Raw genomic sequence first — 15055 nt, 5'->3', positions numbered from 1 at the left:
TCTCCCCTGCTACCTAGTGTGCCTGTGTTCTCTCTCTCTCTCTCAAATAATTAATTAAAAAAAAAAGTTCAACCAAAAGCTTGCATACATGTCAGCAAGCTGTCTGCCAACTGTCCCCAGGCAGACCTGCCATGCAAGTGGAGAGCCTGACTTCCTGAACAAACAGACACAGGAGCGCATGGAAGTCAGCAGTACACCCATCTGCTCCCAACAACACACCTGTCAACACACCTCCCAAGAACACACTGGAAATGCAACTAGGAGCCAAGAGCCAGGGACAGAAAGGCCTCAGAGCCAGTTCAGTAGAAGGAAGAGTTCAAGAGAGTGGAGAAGCCTAACTCAGGAAAAAGGAGAGTTGGAGGAAAGCAGAGAAAAGGAAAGAACAAACATTCCCTCCCTTGCTCACTTGAGGACGATCTCAATGCCCATCCTAGACTACCTTCTCTGGACTGGATCCTACTCCCAAATGACTCAGAAAGACATAAAATGATATGCTTACAGAGAAAGAACAATAAAACAAACGTGGCAAAGTGTTAAAAATGGATTAGGGAGGGGCGCCTGGGTGGCTCAGTGGGTTAAGCCGCTGCCTTCGGCCCAGGTCATGATCTCAGGGTCTTGGGATCAAGTCCCACATCGGGCTCTCTGCTCAGCAGGGAGCCTGCTTCCCCCTCTCTCTCTCTGCCTGCCTCTCTGCCTACTTGTGATCTCTCTCTGTCAAAAAAAAAAAAAATTAAAAAAAAAATGGATTAGGGATATACAAATACTCATTCTCATACTCTTTTGCTCAGATTGAAATTATCGCAAAATTAGGTGTTTTTTGTTTTTTTGTTTGTTTGTTTGTCTTTAAATAAGGTGTTTTTAAAAGACAACTTGGATGACCCTGGAGCAAAGGGCAAATGAGAGTGGCCATGGACCTCAGGCCCCCATGGACCAGCCAAAGCCAGTGGGGAATGCCAAGTCCTTGGGGTCATGAGCATACCAACAGATCCAGCCATCACAGGTGCTTTGGTGGCAGAGACAGTGACAACACAGGTTAATCAAAAACAAGTGGGTGGGGCTGTCAACCAGAGAGCAATTCCCAGGGTAAGTCACCATGGAACTTCTTCCCACACCCAGGTACTTTTGGGAAAGAGGGACAGGGGGAGCTTTTGAGAAAGAAGATAATAGGCCTGATGCAGAGTTTAAATTTTTACTTGACTGGGCACTTACCTCTCCCATTCCCCCCAAGAAAATCTGAGTCACTCTAAAAGAGACTATTTGAAATGTGAACAGATGATGGGATCTTTCATTGACAACTTAATGTTTTCTTCTGCCCTCATGGGGGATGAGAGTTCCAGAGCAAAGTGAGAACAGTTGCAAAAGACCAGAAGTTCATTTTCATGTAAACTAGAAAGCATGCCCCAGACCCTCCTCACTAAGAAAATGGGCCCCAGGACTTACTGTTTCTTCAGGAAAAAAAAAGAAACTGCCCAAACAGATGCTGTTTCTCTTGCCGGCACACAGAGCAAATCAGACAGAGCTGGAAACTAAAACCAGAGACTGTATCTTTTCAAATTTTTTCCTTAAGCAAAGCAAGCTGTACTCCTTCACAGTATTTCAAACAAATGACAGAAGGTCAGATTGGCAAGAGATACATAGGCTCCTATTTTGTTTTGCTAGTTTTTTAATTAAAAAAAAAAAAAAAAAATCCCTTCCCTATTGGAGGGTTTTCTTATTTCTAACAGAAAGCTGGTACCTACTCTACCAATCACCCTTTCTCACTGTCCTACTTGCAGTGTGATATTGTCGAAAGCATGCTGGGATGCAAGGCTGAGCCCGGATCCCTGTCCCAGTGTGCCGCTCACCTGCAAACAGCGACACACCAGACAGTTCGCCCGCAGCTAGGGATTTTGCAGCTCAGATCTCGCGTGCAAAAACAGAGGGATACAAATCATAGAAAGCAGAGAGGTGGTGGCCAGGGGCTGGGGAAGAGGGGGCAGTGGGGAGTTCTTGTCTAATGAGTATGGAGTTCTGCTTTCCCCAATGAAAGAGTTCCGGAGACAGACAGCGGTGACGGTGGTGCAACAGTGGGAATGTGCTGAATGCCATTGAACTGGACACTGAGAAGTGGTGAAGAAGGTAGAGTTTATGTTAGCTGTATCTTACCACAATAAAAAGAAACTGGGAGGAAAAACAAACAAACAAAAAACCATACATGGAGACAAAGAGCCAGAGGAGGGTTAACAACACCTGCCCCGTGGACTTCACACGGAACTTATAAGGAGGAAACGCACTCCACTTTGTAAAATCACTTTTTAGGCTGAATACCACATAAATGCGGAGCTTATGTTGTTAGAAGAGTTAAGTGATTAGGGCTAAGAACTTCCCATTAGCCAGACCACAGCATTCCTACAGGGCAGCATTCCTACGGGGCATTCCTGCTACTGGGGAGCTGGGTGGCTGAGGCTCCTTATGCAGGAGCTTGGCCAGTTTCAGTTTGTCCCTCAAAGGAGAAATGCAGGTATTTTCAAGATGCAGAGTAAACACGGGATTTCCGTGGGGGGGCGGGATGGGGGGTATCATTTCTTCTCAAGCGTTACAAACTACACATAACAAAGAGTAGCCAAAAGAGAAATTTTTAAAAAGCAATACTAGAAAAAAAGTTTTCCTTTCATTTGGCTTCCAGCCCATGAAGGAGAGAAAAAAAATAAAGGCTACCTGAAGTCATTGCTTTTTTTCAGGCTAGGTAATGTGTTTCCCCTCTGGGTTCCTTGGTCAGAATTTAAAACTCATCATAGTATGATTATTGCTTTCAGCTGTGGGAGGTAGCAGATGAGTTTTCCAAGGACAGAAATTCTCTGTCTTAGCACAGTGATGCTCAATGAATTTTGGGGGGAACAAATGACATTTGTATTAATTCTATATTAGCGCCCTTGTGCCAAATACATTCTCAATACCTTACATTTTATATCATATATGTAGATGGGAAATACCCATGTATGTATTATCACAGGAGTTCTCCATTTACAAACAAGTAAATTTCAGTAAATATCAGGTAAGACAAAAACAAACCAGAAGGGGAAGCATATACCTACTCACGGAATTAAAGTTTAATTTTCAGTAGCTCTTTAATGTGTGGCTGTTTTCATAGTGTGTGGTGTAGTCAGCCTATGATATCAAGCAGGCACACAAAATGGTTTTTGTATATAGGGATGCTACTGCTTAAAAAAAAAAGAAGAAACACCTAAACTAATATTAAGGAGGGGTGATGCCACATAAATGCTATATATTAGGACTTGGTTTGCTAGATCACAGGAAGGCTCAAATTCGGCCCTACCCAGTGCCCAAGAAGATAATGACTATATAATCCCAAAGCACAAGAGAAATTTGAGTCTTGTTCCCATACTTCCCTGCTTTCTAAAACATAGTCCTCTATAAGGACTTGAAATAAGATAGTTTATAACCCACTAATACAAAAACAATCACGAAAGAAATCCGTTCATACTACTTGAATGGTCACTAAAGACTTTCCACACCTGTGGACTGATGAAATATCAAAAGAAAAGTAAACCACGCATGAAATTCCTATCAAACCCATACCCACATAATCTGCCCATATATGCAGTCTGCCCTTTCTAAAATGAGCCGGGGGTGCCCTGGCTGGCTCCGTCAGTGGAGCGTGGGATTCTTGATCTCAGGGTTGTGAGTTCGAGCTTCACACTGAATGTAGAGATTAGTTTAAAAATGAGCCAAAGACATAAGTGTAAATGTGGTGTTAAAAAGTGGAAAGCATGGGGGCCAGGGTGGCTCAGCCAGCTGAGCATCAGACTCCTGATTTCAGCTCAGATCATGAAATCAAGCCCCACGGGGGCGGTTTGTGCTCTCATGGAGTCTGCTTATCCCTCTCCCTCTGCTTCCCCCCTTCCCTCACTCCCTTGCTCTCTCTTTCTAGTAAATAAGTAATTTTTTTTTTTAAGTGGAAAGCAAGTGCAAAATGTTAGGAAGACCTCTGGGTATAAGGCACCAAAAAAAAAAAAAAATCATTTTTTATGACACATGTATCCAGGAGTATACTGTGGCTTTAATAAATACATAAATAAATAAAATGAGGAGAGGGCTATCTATACCCCAATCAATCTATGGCTAAGGGACACAGTACAACAGCTTTCCAAGGGGCACCTCATCTTCCTCATCTATAAAATAGGAGGGAGCAGTCAGCATAGTTTGCATTGAAAATACAAAGACAGGGGCACCTGGGTAGCTCAGTGGGTTAAAGCCTCTGCCTTTGGCTCAGGTCATGATCCCAGAGTCCTGGGATCGAGCCCCACATCGGGCTCTCTGCTCAATGGGGTGCCTGCTTCCTCCTCTCTCTCTGCCTGCCTTTCTGCCTACTTGTGATCTCTGTCTGTCAAATAAATAAATAAAATCTTTAAAAAAAAAAAAGAAAAGAAAATACAAAGACAGACTCACCATGGGTACTAGGACTGAAGCAAACATTTTAAAAAGATTCTAGTTCATTTCTTCCCCACTAAGATATGAAAATCTTTGGTGGATGACAGAGCAAAAAAGGAAACCAGAGAGCCTCAAAATTCCCTACTTCATGGCAGGCCTCAAGCTTTTTACTAATCAAATGAGAAGTCTGTCTCTGTGCTGGAAATCAAATGTATTTTCTATACAAACAATGACTGATTTTTATTTCTTTGTGTGTATCTACATATATACATACATAGGTACATATATACACATATATGTTAAATTCTCAGCCTATGCCATACAGTTCATTAAGCCCTAAATTATCTATAACTTTTGGCAGAGTATTAGAACCAAGAGAAAGAATCATGTAGGACTGAAGCACACTCTTCCCCACCCCTCAGGCCAGTCTCCACACTGTGTCCAGGTCATCCTGTCTAAACACAAGTCCATGCAATTCAGTGGTCTGTCACCGCCCTTGCCACAGCTCCTTGGCAAGACGCCCTTAGCATCTGTCTTCCTCCGACCAACCTATCCTCACTAGAACAGCGAGCGGACTCCCAAGCTTCTTGATAAATCCTGAAGAGAACATGGTGAAGGGGATCAGAGTATGTCACCCTGAAATGTGTCACTCTGACATGAAGACTGTTTTGAGCTGAAGCAATTAGCTCTCACCCTTCCCATCCTGGCCAAAAAGCAGGGCATAAATTTCCTTTTGTAAAGGTGTTTCCCCTTCCTGTACCAGAAAGAGAATTACCCCAGGGATAAACCTTACCACCTGAGAGGGCTCTTACCTACATAATAAACCTAACTCAACAGTCCTTACTTACCACACATTTCCTAGTCATCTTCCTACAATTTAATGCTCATCCAGAAACCCCTTCCTTGGCCTAGCCTCTTCTCCACACTTCATTGTACCTCGTCAAGATAGTACACAAGCGGGGCGTTTGGGTGGCTCTGTCAGTTAAGCAGGCAACTCTTAATTTTGGCTCAGGTCATGATCTCAGGATTATGAGATCGAGCCCTGCATAGGGCTCTGTGTGGGGCATGGAGCCTGATTAAGATACTCCCTCTGCCTCTCCTCTCTGCCTCTTTAAAAAAAAAAAAAAGTATATAAGCCCCAAATTGTAACCACCTCCTTGAGGTCCATTTTTTGGTGAACTCCTGTGTGTGTATGCAATTAAACTTTCTTTTTTTCCTCCTGCTCCTCTTTTCTCCATTTAATTTGCGGGGCCCAGGAAATACATTTAAGACAGTAGAGGAGAAATTCTGGCCTCTCCTACAACGGTCTCTCCTATCCCAGGACTTTGTACTTAATAAACCCTCGTGCTATAACCAATCAATCATGTCTGGTGTCTGCCTCAGTTCAGACATCGCCTCTTTCAGAAAGCCTTCTCAGGTCAGCCTCTACCCAGAGTCCTGCCCATCACCCCAGGCTGGGTTAGTCACCCTTCATCTTTGCTCCCACAGAGCCCTGACCTCCACACCTCTGCATTTATCCCACTACACCCCAATGACAGTGTCCTTTTTTTTTTAAACTAACTACAGAGTTTATTCTCCGTATCCTCCAATAAATTCTAAGTGTATTGCTATTAATGGCTATTAATAACCCAAGATATTTTCTCCTGTTTAAAAAAAAAGGGGAGGACCTGGGTGGCTTGGTCGTTAAGCATCTGCCTTCAGCTCAGGTCATGATCCCAGGGTTCTGGGATCCAGCCCTGCATGGGGCTCCCTGCTCAGCGGAAAGCCTGCTTCTCCCCTCTCATTCCCCCTGCTTGTATTCCCTCTCTTGCTCTCTGTCTCTGTCAAATAAATAAATAAAATCTTAAAAAAAAAAAAAATGCTAACTGTTCCCTCCAAGCAACCAACAGGCAGCACAGGCAGACCTCTGAATCTGGGCTGTGAGGGAAGGCAGGTCAGGCTGCCAGGGACTCTTCAAAGTCAAGGCCAGCCAAACACCTTTACAAGTTCAGGCTCTTGCTGTTATTTTTGCTTTGTTTTGTTTCACTTGGATGGTTGGTTTTGGCCTGTTCTTTGCTTTTAATTCTGCTTTTGGTTTCTTAGTATCTTCTAATACACTCCAATGAAATAAACAGCAGCTAGGAAATCTTGTTTACTGGCCCCATTTTAACTTGAGTGACCTCTGTCCTCACTCCCTACCTGTCTATAAACCGAGGGAGTAGTAGAAGAAGGGTTCTTAACTTAGTTACCCACAGTTACCAGGGAAGCCTGTAATAAATGCTGTTCTCCCTCTAGAACTCGGGTCACTGGTGACCACCAGAAGGGGCAGAGACTGGAAATCAAGTCACACCTCGGATCAAGTTCTAATTCTTCCACTTACTTCCTATGTGACCCAGCAATTTCACCTCTCTGTCTCTTGGGGTACCTACTTGTTACAACAGAGATAATTACGTCTTTTGTAGGGTTAAAGGGAAGTTAATGTGTGCAGAAACCAACTAGTGGCTGGCCCACTGCAGATGCTCAGTAAATGATAGGGAAGTCCTCGACCCCATCCTGTGTATTCTTCATGGCACCCCAGCATTTCTCCACTGCGGCCCTTAAGGAGTTTCCAGCCAGCAGGGTGTCTTTGCCATATTCTCCACCCCATCCCCGGTGCCCAGCACAGTTCCCATAACCATGCCCAACATCACAGCAGACACTCAATAAATATGTATTAGATTAATGAAACAGTAAGATACTAAAATATACTAACATAACCGATTTCCCGTCCCCTCCCACCGCACTTAACTGTAAGCTCCCCCAAAGCAGGGACCATTTCTTACTTAGTGATATGAAACCAGCACTTAATACAGTGCTTATCATAGACTTGTTGAACTAATCAAATTATTTTCATCATCTTTGTCCAGCTCAAGTATACCAAGGATCTGTCACTTCAGAAGATCTGGGACAGAAGGAGTTGCAAAGATCTGTATGCCCTGTATATATATCTGGCCACAAACTATCTAGACTTTTACAGTTGAAAAATTACCACAGTTGTAATGAAATAATGAAGTACTTTTTAAATGCTCCCCTCACCTGCTAAAAATATCTGCTCCATGAGGGCACATGTAATATCTTGCCCCATATCATAACCCCAGGGCATGGCAAGACCTTTGCAGCAAATATAAACGTCTATTTAATGAATGAATGAATAATATACACCTAAGTTCCTTATAAGTCTAGGTAAGGCAGAATTTCCTATTTTTAGGAATCCTTCCTAATTAAATTTAAAGTTGCTACATTTATGTCGAAGAAAATGTTTAAAAATAAAAACAGCATATGTTTGATCTCTGGGGGGTAGTTTCTTTTTTAAAATCCTTGATTTTCTTCACACTGCAGGAAATCAACCAAAATACTGATACCCACAAAGCTCATATAGTATGCCCCCCTCAGTCAAATATATTCTATACCTACTAAGGTGACTGTTAGCGGTTGCCATTTAAAAGTATTTTGACTACTGATCTCTGAACAAATCAACTTTTAGGAATTGCTTTAGTTAATGTGATTTTTAAGATAAAGGAATGAGATCAGTAACCCAATGATATGAATCACTGAAATCATAAGACTTTTCATTTAACAAGGACAAATCAAGAACATATGGGGGTTTTGATGGGAACCAAAACTTAACCTCTACCTTCAAAAAATGTTCAAAATTGATTCCATAATATTTCAGCCAGGATACAGTTCCAGCCTCCGGTGAATTCCAAAGGGGGAAAGTGGGACACAGTGACTAAGGACAGATGTTAAGGCTAAAGAATCTACGTCATCAGAAAAAAAAATGGTACCAATTCAAATGCACAATTAGAAAAGGGGTGGTCATGCAAAGGTCACTTTTTAGTAATTCCTACCCCCTGTCACCTGCTAGAGAGACACAGAGAGAAGCCAACGCAGGGGTTCACAGTGAGAGGTAAAGTCTAGGACTATCAACCCCCGCTATTCTGAGAGCATGCCAAGTGTACTTAATCTTTCCTTAAGGTTTTAATCACCCTAACAAAACAACACCCTATAATGAAGCCAGCAAAGGCCATAAGATGGACACAGTGAATCCACAATGAGCCATCATCAGCCTTCCATTGTTCTGCCGTCCCATGCACACCTTGCAGCAGCACTAAGCCAGCCATGGCATCCCGAGAAGACCACGTCCTCTGCAGCAGCAAGACGCACTGTTTTCTCCAGTCTCAGCACTCACCCTCAGGAAGCCCAAAGGGGGGGCGAAGGGGAGGATTGCGGGAGAGCCCTGACCAGCTTGACATGAAGCCTTTAATAAAGACAGTGTCAATTAACAAAAACTGCAGGTCTCCAGTGAGATTTAACTCCTATTTTTGAAATTTTCACAGCTATCCTTAAATTAAATCCTCACAGATCGAAACAGAACGCTGCAATCAGACCCCCAGCAACAGCTTTAAAAATGCCACATACTCACAGATTTAGAGCAGCTGTAACTTTGGAGGAATGAGTCTAGCCTCACTGTGGAGATGCCTTTCCCTCTCTTCTACCAGATTTTTTAAGGCAAACAAAAAGAAGAAGACAGTCCTCAGTTTAAAGGCCAACAAAAATCCTCAGTTTCTGTTCTATGTCTTGGTCTCCAGTGAGACTCTCAATTAAAGGGCATTAGGAGAGAAGTTGCCGAGGCTGCAGATAGCATCCCAGAGCTTCTCAGAGCAGAATTTAAGACATGTCAGTTAAAGTGGCAGCTACACTCACTGCCGTAGCTGACGCTTCTGCGGGAAGGGATGCCGGGAGATTTTTTTCCCTGAGTCTCTGCTGCAGCCTAATTCCGATCCATCACCATTTAATTATCCTACGGAAACAGGCAAGACAAACACAAATGGCCTGGATTAATCAATTCTTCAGGGTCTCTGAGTGATTTTTTTCACCTAATCCAAAATTTCATCTCCATCTAAAGAAGGTCAATTGAGAAATAAAAGGACTCCTTTTTCATTTTAATAAAAACATAAGAGCAGGCAAATATTCCCAGGTAAGAGTTAACTTTTATATCCCAGGACTTCTTTAAAACACTAAAATATGGGAAAATCAAGTTCTCTGAGGTTTTTAATCTAACAGGTTAAATGCACAAAATTTAAATTTAAATTAGCAAAGTGAAATATACAAATGACCTGTCAGACCAATATACCTCTAAATGGCACTTTAAAATTAACATTAGATAAACAACATTTGAGCTGGTTTTGATGAAACTTAAAAAAAAAAAAAAAGTATGCTTAGAGATGGTCGGTGACTTTGCAGCTTTCTTACCTTCCCCTAGGTGCTCTTCCTCATACTAGAATGGAACCATTTTTACAATGGGGCTCACCGTTTTATCTGATTATAAAAGTACCAGGTAACATATTCTAACATTTCCTGATTAGAAAATAACAAACTCCTTGAAGGGAAATGGAAAACAAAGAAGAAAAAATCCCAGCCATAATCTCATAACCCAGAGATAACCAATGTTAATATTTTACAATATTTATCTCTAGTCTTGTTCCTCCGTATAGATATACAGAAAACTGTTTTCTTTACTACTATTGTTGTACATGTTGTGTACTACCTTTTTCACACGTCTTTATGTTATGATTATTTACCCAGACATGTGACCCATGTCTAAAGTGTTAGCATGTGCAATGACAGTCATATACTTGTGCACCTACTGTGTGCTGGGCACAGAGGGCACAGCAGTGAGCAGAACACACATGGTCCCTGCTTCTTGGAGCTCTCAGTTTAGACGGAAAGCCAGATATTCAGCAAATGATAGCATATATGATAGGTACTATAGGTCAAAGGAGAACTACAAGACACTTTAGATATATCAAAGAGACCAGGTATGACGAAGGTCAAGGTTTCTCAAGGAATGGCAAGCCCAACTACAAAATTATTAGTACAGTGTATTTCACACCTACACTTTCCTATCAACATGAGTATCTTCTTATCTTTTTTTAAAAAAATTATTTATTTTGAGAGAGCGAGTGAAAGAGAGAGATCTTGCATGTGAGTAGAGGAGGGGCAAAGGGAGAGAATCTTCAGGCCCTGGGCTGAGCGGGGAGCCAGATATAGGGCTCAATCCCATGACCCATGAGATCATGACCTGAGCTGAAACCAAGAGGTGGACGCTTAACCACCTGAGCCACCCAGGCACCCCATGAATAACTTTTTATTTAATATTCTTTTTTCCTATATCAAAAGAAACTTCAAGTCCAGCTATATTTTTGTGAATAATGTTCAATATCTAAGAAAATAAATGATCTAACTTGTATTTTGAACACAATCTTTGAGATACTAGAACAGGTAACCCACCCAGGTAATTTCAAACATCCCTAAAATTGTGAGTTACATGTCTCTAAGAAATCTTCAATGTAAAATTAACTTAGCCATGCTCAGAATCTCATAAAGGCTAACAGAATCCTTTGAGAATGTTGGAAGAGGTATGACAATTGGACACGAATCTGACAGAACCATAATGACGCATCCTAAGGGTACAAACAAAACACCACACGTCCAAATAAGTTATGTAGTTGTTCCAGGTGAGCAAGGTCAACATCAACAGTGATAAATCATGTTGACAGCAGGCACTCTTGAAATGATATGATAATAAAGGCACTTTATCCCTGTGGTCTTTCTCTCCCCAAAACCCCTAACCTTAGTCTCACCGTGAGAAAAGCACCAGACAAATTCCAATGTGGAGCATCCTACAAAGTGTCTGACTAGTGCTCCTCAAAATTATCAAGATCTTTTTTTTCAAAAAGAGAGAAAAGCCTGAGAACCATCACAACCAATTCGGGAGAAACTAAGTAAATCTGAATAAAGTATGCACTTTAGTTAGTAATAACATATTAACATTGGTTCATTCATTATAATACATTACGCTACTAATGTCAGATGTTAATAATGAGGGACACTGGGTGTAGGGTATATGGAAACCCTATACTATCCACTTGACCTTTCTGTAAATCTGAAACTGTTCAAAAAATAAAGTCTGTCTTTTAAAAACATTCTCCTTCCCAAATTGATAATAAATTTTTTTTTGATCATTAGTAAAACATATCCCATAAAAATTTAGACAATGCAAAAAGGTATTAGGGGCCTTTCTGAAACTATAAATACCCTATAATTCTACCATGTTCAGATAACCAATCCCAAACTAAACAATTGTGTGTATGTATGTATCATTAGACCAGACATAGTATTTTTAGCTGTGTTAAACTCAGTAATGGTTCCCAAAGCTATCCAAGTCCTAATCCCTAAAACTTATGAATGTTACCATATGTGAGAAAAGAGATTTTTGCAGGTGTAATAAAATTAAGAATTTTGTGACAGGGAGATTATCCTGGATTATCTGAGTGTGCTCTAAATGCAGTCACAAGTATCCTTATAAGAGGGAGGCAGAGAGATATTTGACCCAGAAGCCAGAAGATGTTGTGACTGGGCCCTCGCCTGGGTGGCTCAGTCAGTTAAGTGCTAAATAATGCTTAAAACACTAAAATATGGGGGGGGGAAAAACTCTTGGTTTCAGCTCAAGTCATGACTTCTCGGTGGTGAGATCGAGCCCCACATCAGGTTTTACTTTGAGCATGGAGGCTGTTTGGGATTTTCTCTCCTTTCCCCCTGCCCTCCCCCCATTACCTCCTGCTGCTCATGCTCTCTCTCTGAAATAAAAATTTAAAAATAAAAATAAAAGCTGTTAAAAAAGAAGAAGAAGAAGATGATGATGATGATGATGATGTTGTGATGATGGAAGCAGAGAAATCTGAAAATACGACGCTGCTGGATTTGAAGTTGGAGGAAAGCACCATGAGCCAACCAAGGAATACAAGAAATGCAGCCACAGAGGCTGGGAATAGGCAATAAAATGAATTCTCCCCTAGAGTCTCTCAAGGGAGCATAGTCATGGCAACACCTTGGTTTTGATTCAGTGAAAAGCATCTCAGGGGATGCCTGGGTGGCTCAGTCAGTTAAGCAACTGCCTTCAGCTGAGGTCTTGATCCCAGGGTCTTCAGATGGAGTCCCACATCAGGCTCCTTGCTCAGTGGGGGGTCTGCTTCTCCTCCTGCCTGCTGCTCCCCCTGCTTATGCTCACTCACACGCATGCTCTCTCTCTCTCTCTGACAAATAAATAAATAAATAAAATCTTTAAAAAAAAAAAAGGCATTTCAGACTGGCGACCTCTAGAGCTCTGAGAGAATAAATTTGCATTTCAAACCATCAAGTTTGTGGTAATTTGTTACAACAATTATAGGAAGTGAATACAGTACCCTTAAAGACCTTTGTTTCTTCTTTTTCAGTTACCTGCATACATCCCTTGGACAATTATTTCCATCAGTGTTCTCTCTCTTGATTTGCTTTTTGGGATTAACCCTCTTTTATATATGCTCAAAATATTTCCCCAGTTAATTCTCTATTAACTTGGTTTATTGGTCAAAACTATCACTCTTTTTTCCTGTTGGCGTCAGGCTTAAAATATATTTTTCAACCCAAAGAATACAGAATTCCTTATTTTCACTTGCTTTTAATATTTAAAAAAACAAAATCTCCAATTTCTTTTCTTCATTACTAAGAATCATGTAAGGTTATACATTGCCATACCCATGTCCCTCCACACTTCAGTCCCTGGACTAGCATCAATACCAAAACTTGGACAGAGAATAAATATGAAGGAGGGAGACGGGAAACTTCCTGGAAACCCCCACCCACACTCATACCCCCTATATCAAGTCTGTCCCCTCAAACTAACTGAGTTACCTCATGTAAAGAAAAGAGTTTGGCAAACATTTGTTAAACTATACAAAACAGGCAAGCTCACTTTATCCCTGTAAGGTGATGATGAGGTCGATCTCAGATTACTCTTATTTCTCAGATATTTGTAAGATTTAACTAAAGGTCTTCTTTTCTTTTCACTTTTTTAAAAAATGTTTTTGTATCTTGAGGTAGCCATTTTGAGGCAGCATGAGAGTAGTTATACCAAAATTTCTCATAATTGGGAGGAAGAGTAGTTTTATAAAAACAGCAGTGCTCCCAATATGACACTATACATTAATTAATTAATATGTATATTCTATCTGCTTTATACTTTGCAATTTTTAAAAATGCAAATAAATTATTTCATAACTTAAAGACATATATTACAAAGTAATTTTTTTACTTTCATTGAGTTGTCTGAAAATGTATCCGTGTACTATTTTAGTGACTAAGTTCTACTGAAAATATAAGATCCACCTATGAATCTAAACAATAAAATTGTACTGAGACGTCAAGAATGTTCTTTCAAAATATATATGCTTTGAACAGTTGATCATGGAATTAATTTCCTTATAAGTACACAGAACTATTTTAATCAAAGTAAAAATTTTATTATTGGTATAATTTCTTTCAGATTGAGGGTAAACTGTTTTTTTTTTAAGTTTTATTTATTTATTTGACAGAGAGAGAGAGAGATCACAAGTAGGCAGAGAGGCAGGTAGACAGAGAGGAGGAAGCAGGCTCCCCGCTGAGCAGAGAGCCCTATGCGGGGCTCGATCCCAGGACCCTGGGACCATGACCTGAGCCGAAGGCAGAGGCTTTAACCCACTGAGCCACCCAGGTGCCCCTGAGGGTAAACTTTTCAAATGGCAAAGAATCACTTAAATCAATGGGGACCTGACACATAGACCTTTACACACACACACACACACACACACACACACACACACACAGTCATTGTTTTTTTTTTAACTGCATAAAAGTAAAGTCAGGCTACCCCTGCAGGAAACTTTCTTACTGCCAAAAATAGAAACCAAAAGCTCCTAACTATAGTGCCTCTAGGGGAGATTAAAACTACGCCTATACTTCTAAAAATGTTAATTCATCAGAGTTACATGGAGCTTTAACGTATTTGGACATCTAGTTATAACATTCTGCTTACAGGTAATAAAAAAATCCCCTTGCCAGCCTGAAACTTTCACTCTGGACAATAAAAATAAATAACACAGAAATTACTTTACACAATAATGAAAGTCATACACAAATCCCCAAATACCTCTTCAGGTTTTGGGGGGTTTTATATAGATTTATTTATTTGAGAGAGAGCAAGAGCAAGAGCGCACAAGTGGGAGGGACAAAGGGAGAGGACAGAATCTCAAGCTGACTCGAGCTGAGCGAGGGGCCAGATGTGGGTCTCAATCTCATGACCCTGAGGTCATGACCCAGAGATCACAACCTGAGCTGAAATCAAGAGTCTGAGGCTTAAGCAACTGGGCCAAACAAATACCTTTTCAGTTTTAAGCAATATCAGAGTCCTTTAAATTAGACTAAGTCTTCAGACTATTTATTAAATGTGTATGACACATGATACTGAACTACACAATATACACAAATGCAAATTTTACTCCCCCTTTGAGGGGTTCTCCCCATGGTGTTCTATAAACACAATGACACAAAAGGGGGACAGTGGGAAGAAGGGGAGAAAGGGAGAACCTGAGAGAGTGATTAATTTTCCAAACATAAGCAGTGAAGATGTTTGACACATTTCAAAAGGTAAAGTTCTCAAGTATCTGCTTTTGGGGGTTTTTTAGTCGTTTTAGGTTGCTATTTGATGAAGGTATCAAAACAAGGCAGATAAAGATGGTAGAAAGTTAAC

At 40.9% G+C, this 15055-nt stretch overlaps 1 protein-coding gene across 2 annotated transcripts in view; it reads right to left on the bottom strand.

Annotated features, from left to right (window-relative positions):
• TTC39B (tetratricopeptide repeat domain 39B) overlaps positions 1-15055 on the bottom strand; it is a 119923-nt gene that overhangs the window by 61909 nt on the left and 42959 nt on the right. The window contains exon 1 of one of the 2 annotated variants that reach the window (XM_046023645.1): positions 8873-9111. The exons of the other annotated variant lie outside the window; for it this stretch is intronic. The gene's annotated coding sequence lies outside the window, so the exon portion shown is untranslated. Of the gene's footprint in view, positions 1-8872; positions 9112-15055 lie in introns of those variants that run through there. 2 annotated transcript variants of the gene reach the window in all.

The sequence above is a fragment of the Meles meles genome, chromosome 11 (genome assembly GCF_922984935.1).
Source record: "Meles meles chromosome 11, mMelMel3.1 paternal haplotype, whole genome shotgun sequence".
In the NCBI taxonomy this organism is placed as follows: domain Eukaryota; kingdom Metazoa; phylum Chordata; class Mammalia; order Carnivora; family Mustelidae; genus Meles; species Meles meles.
The sequence above is the reverse complement of the archived record's forward strand: the minus strand, read 5'-3'. Positions and strand labels throughout refer to the sequence as shown.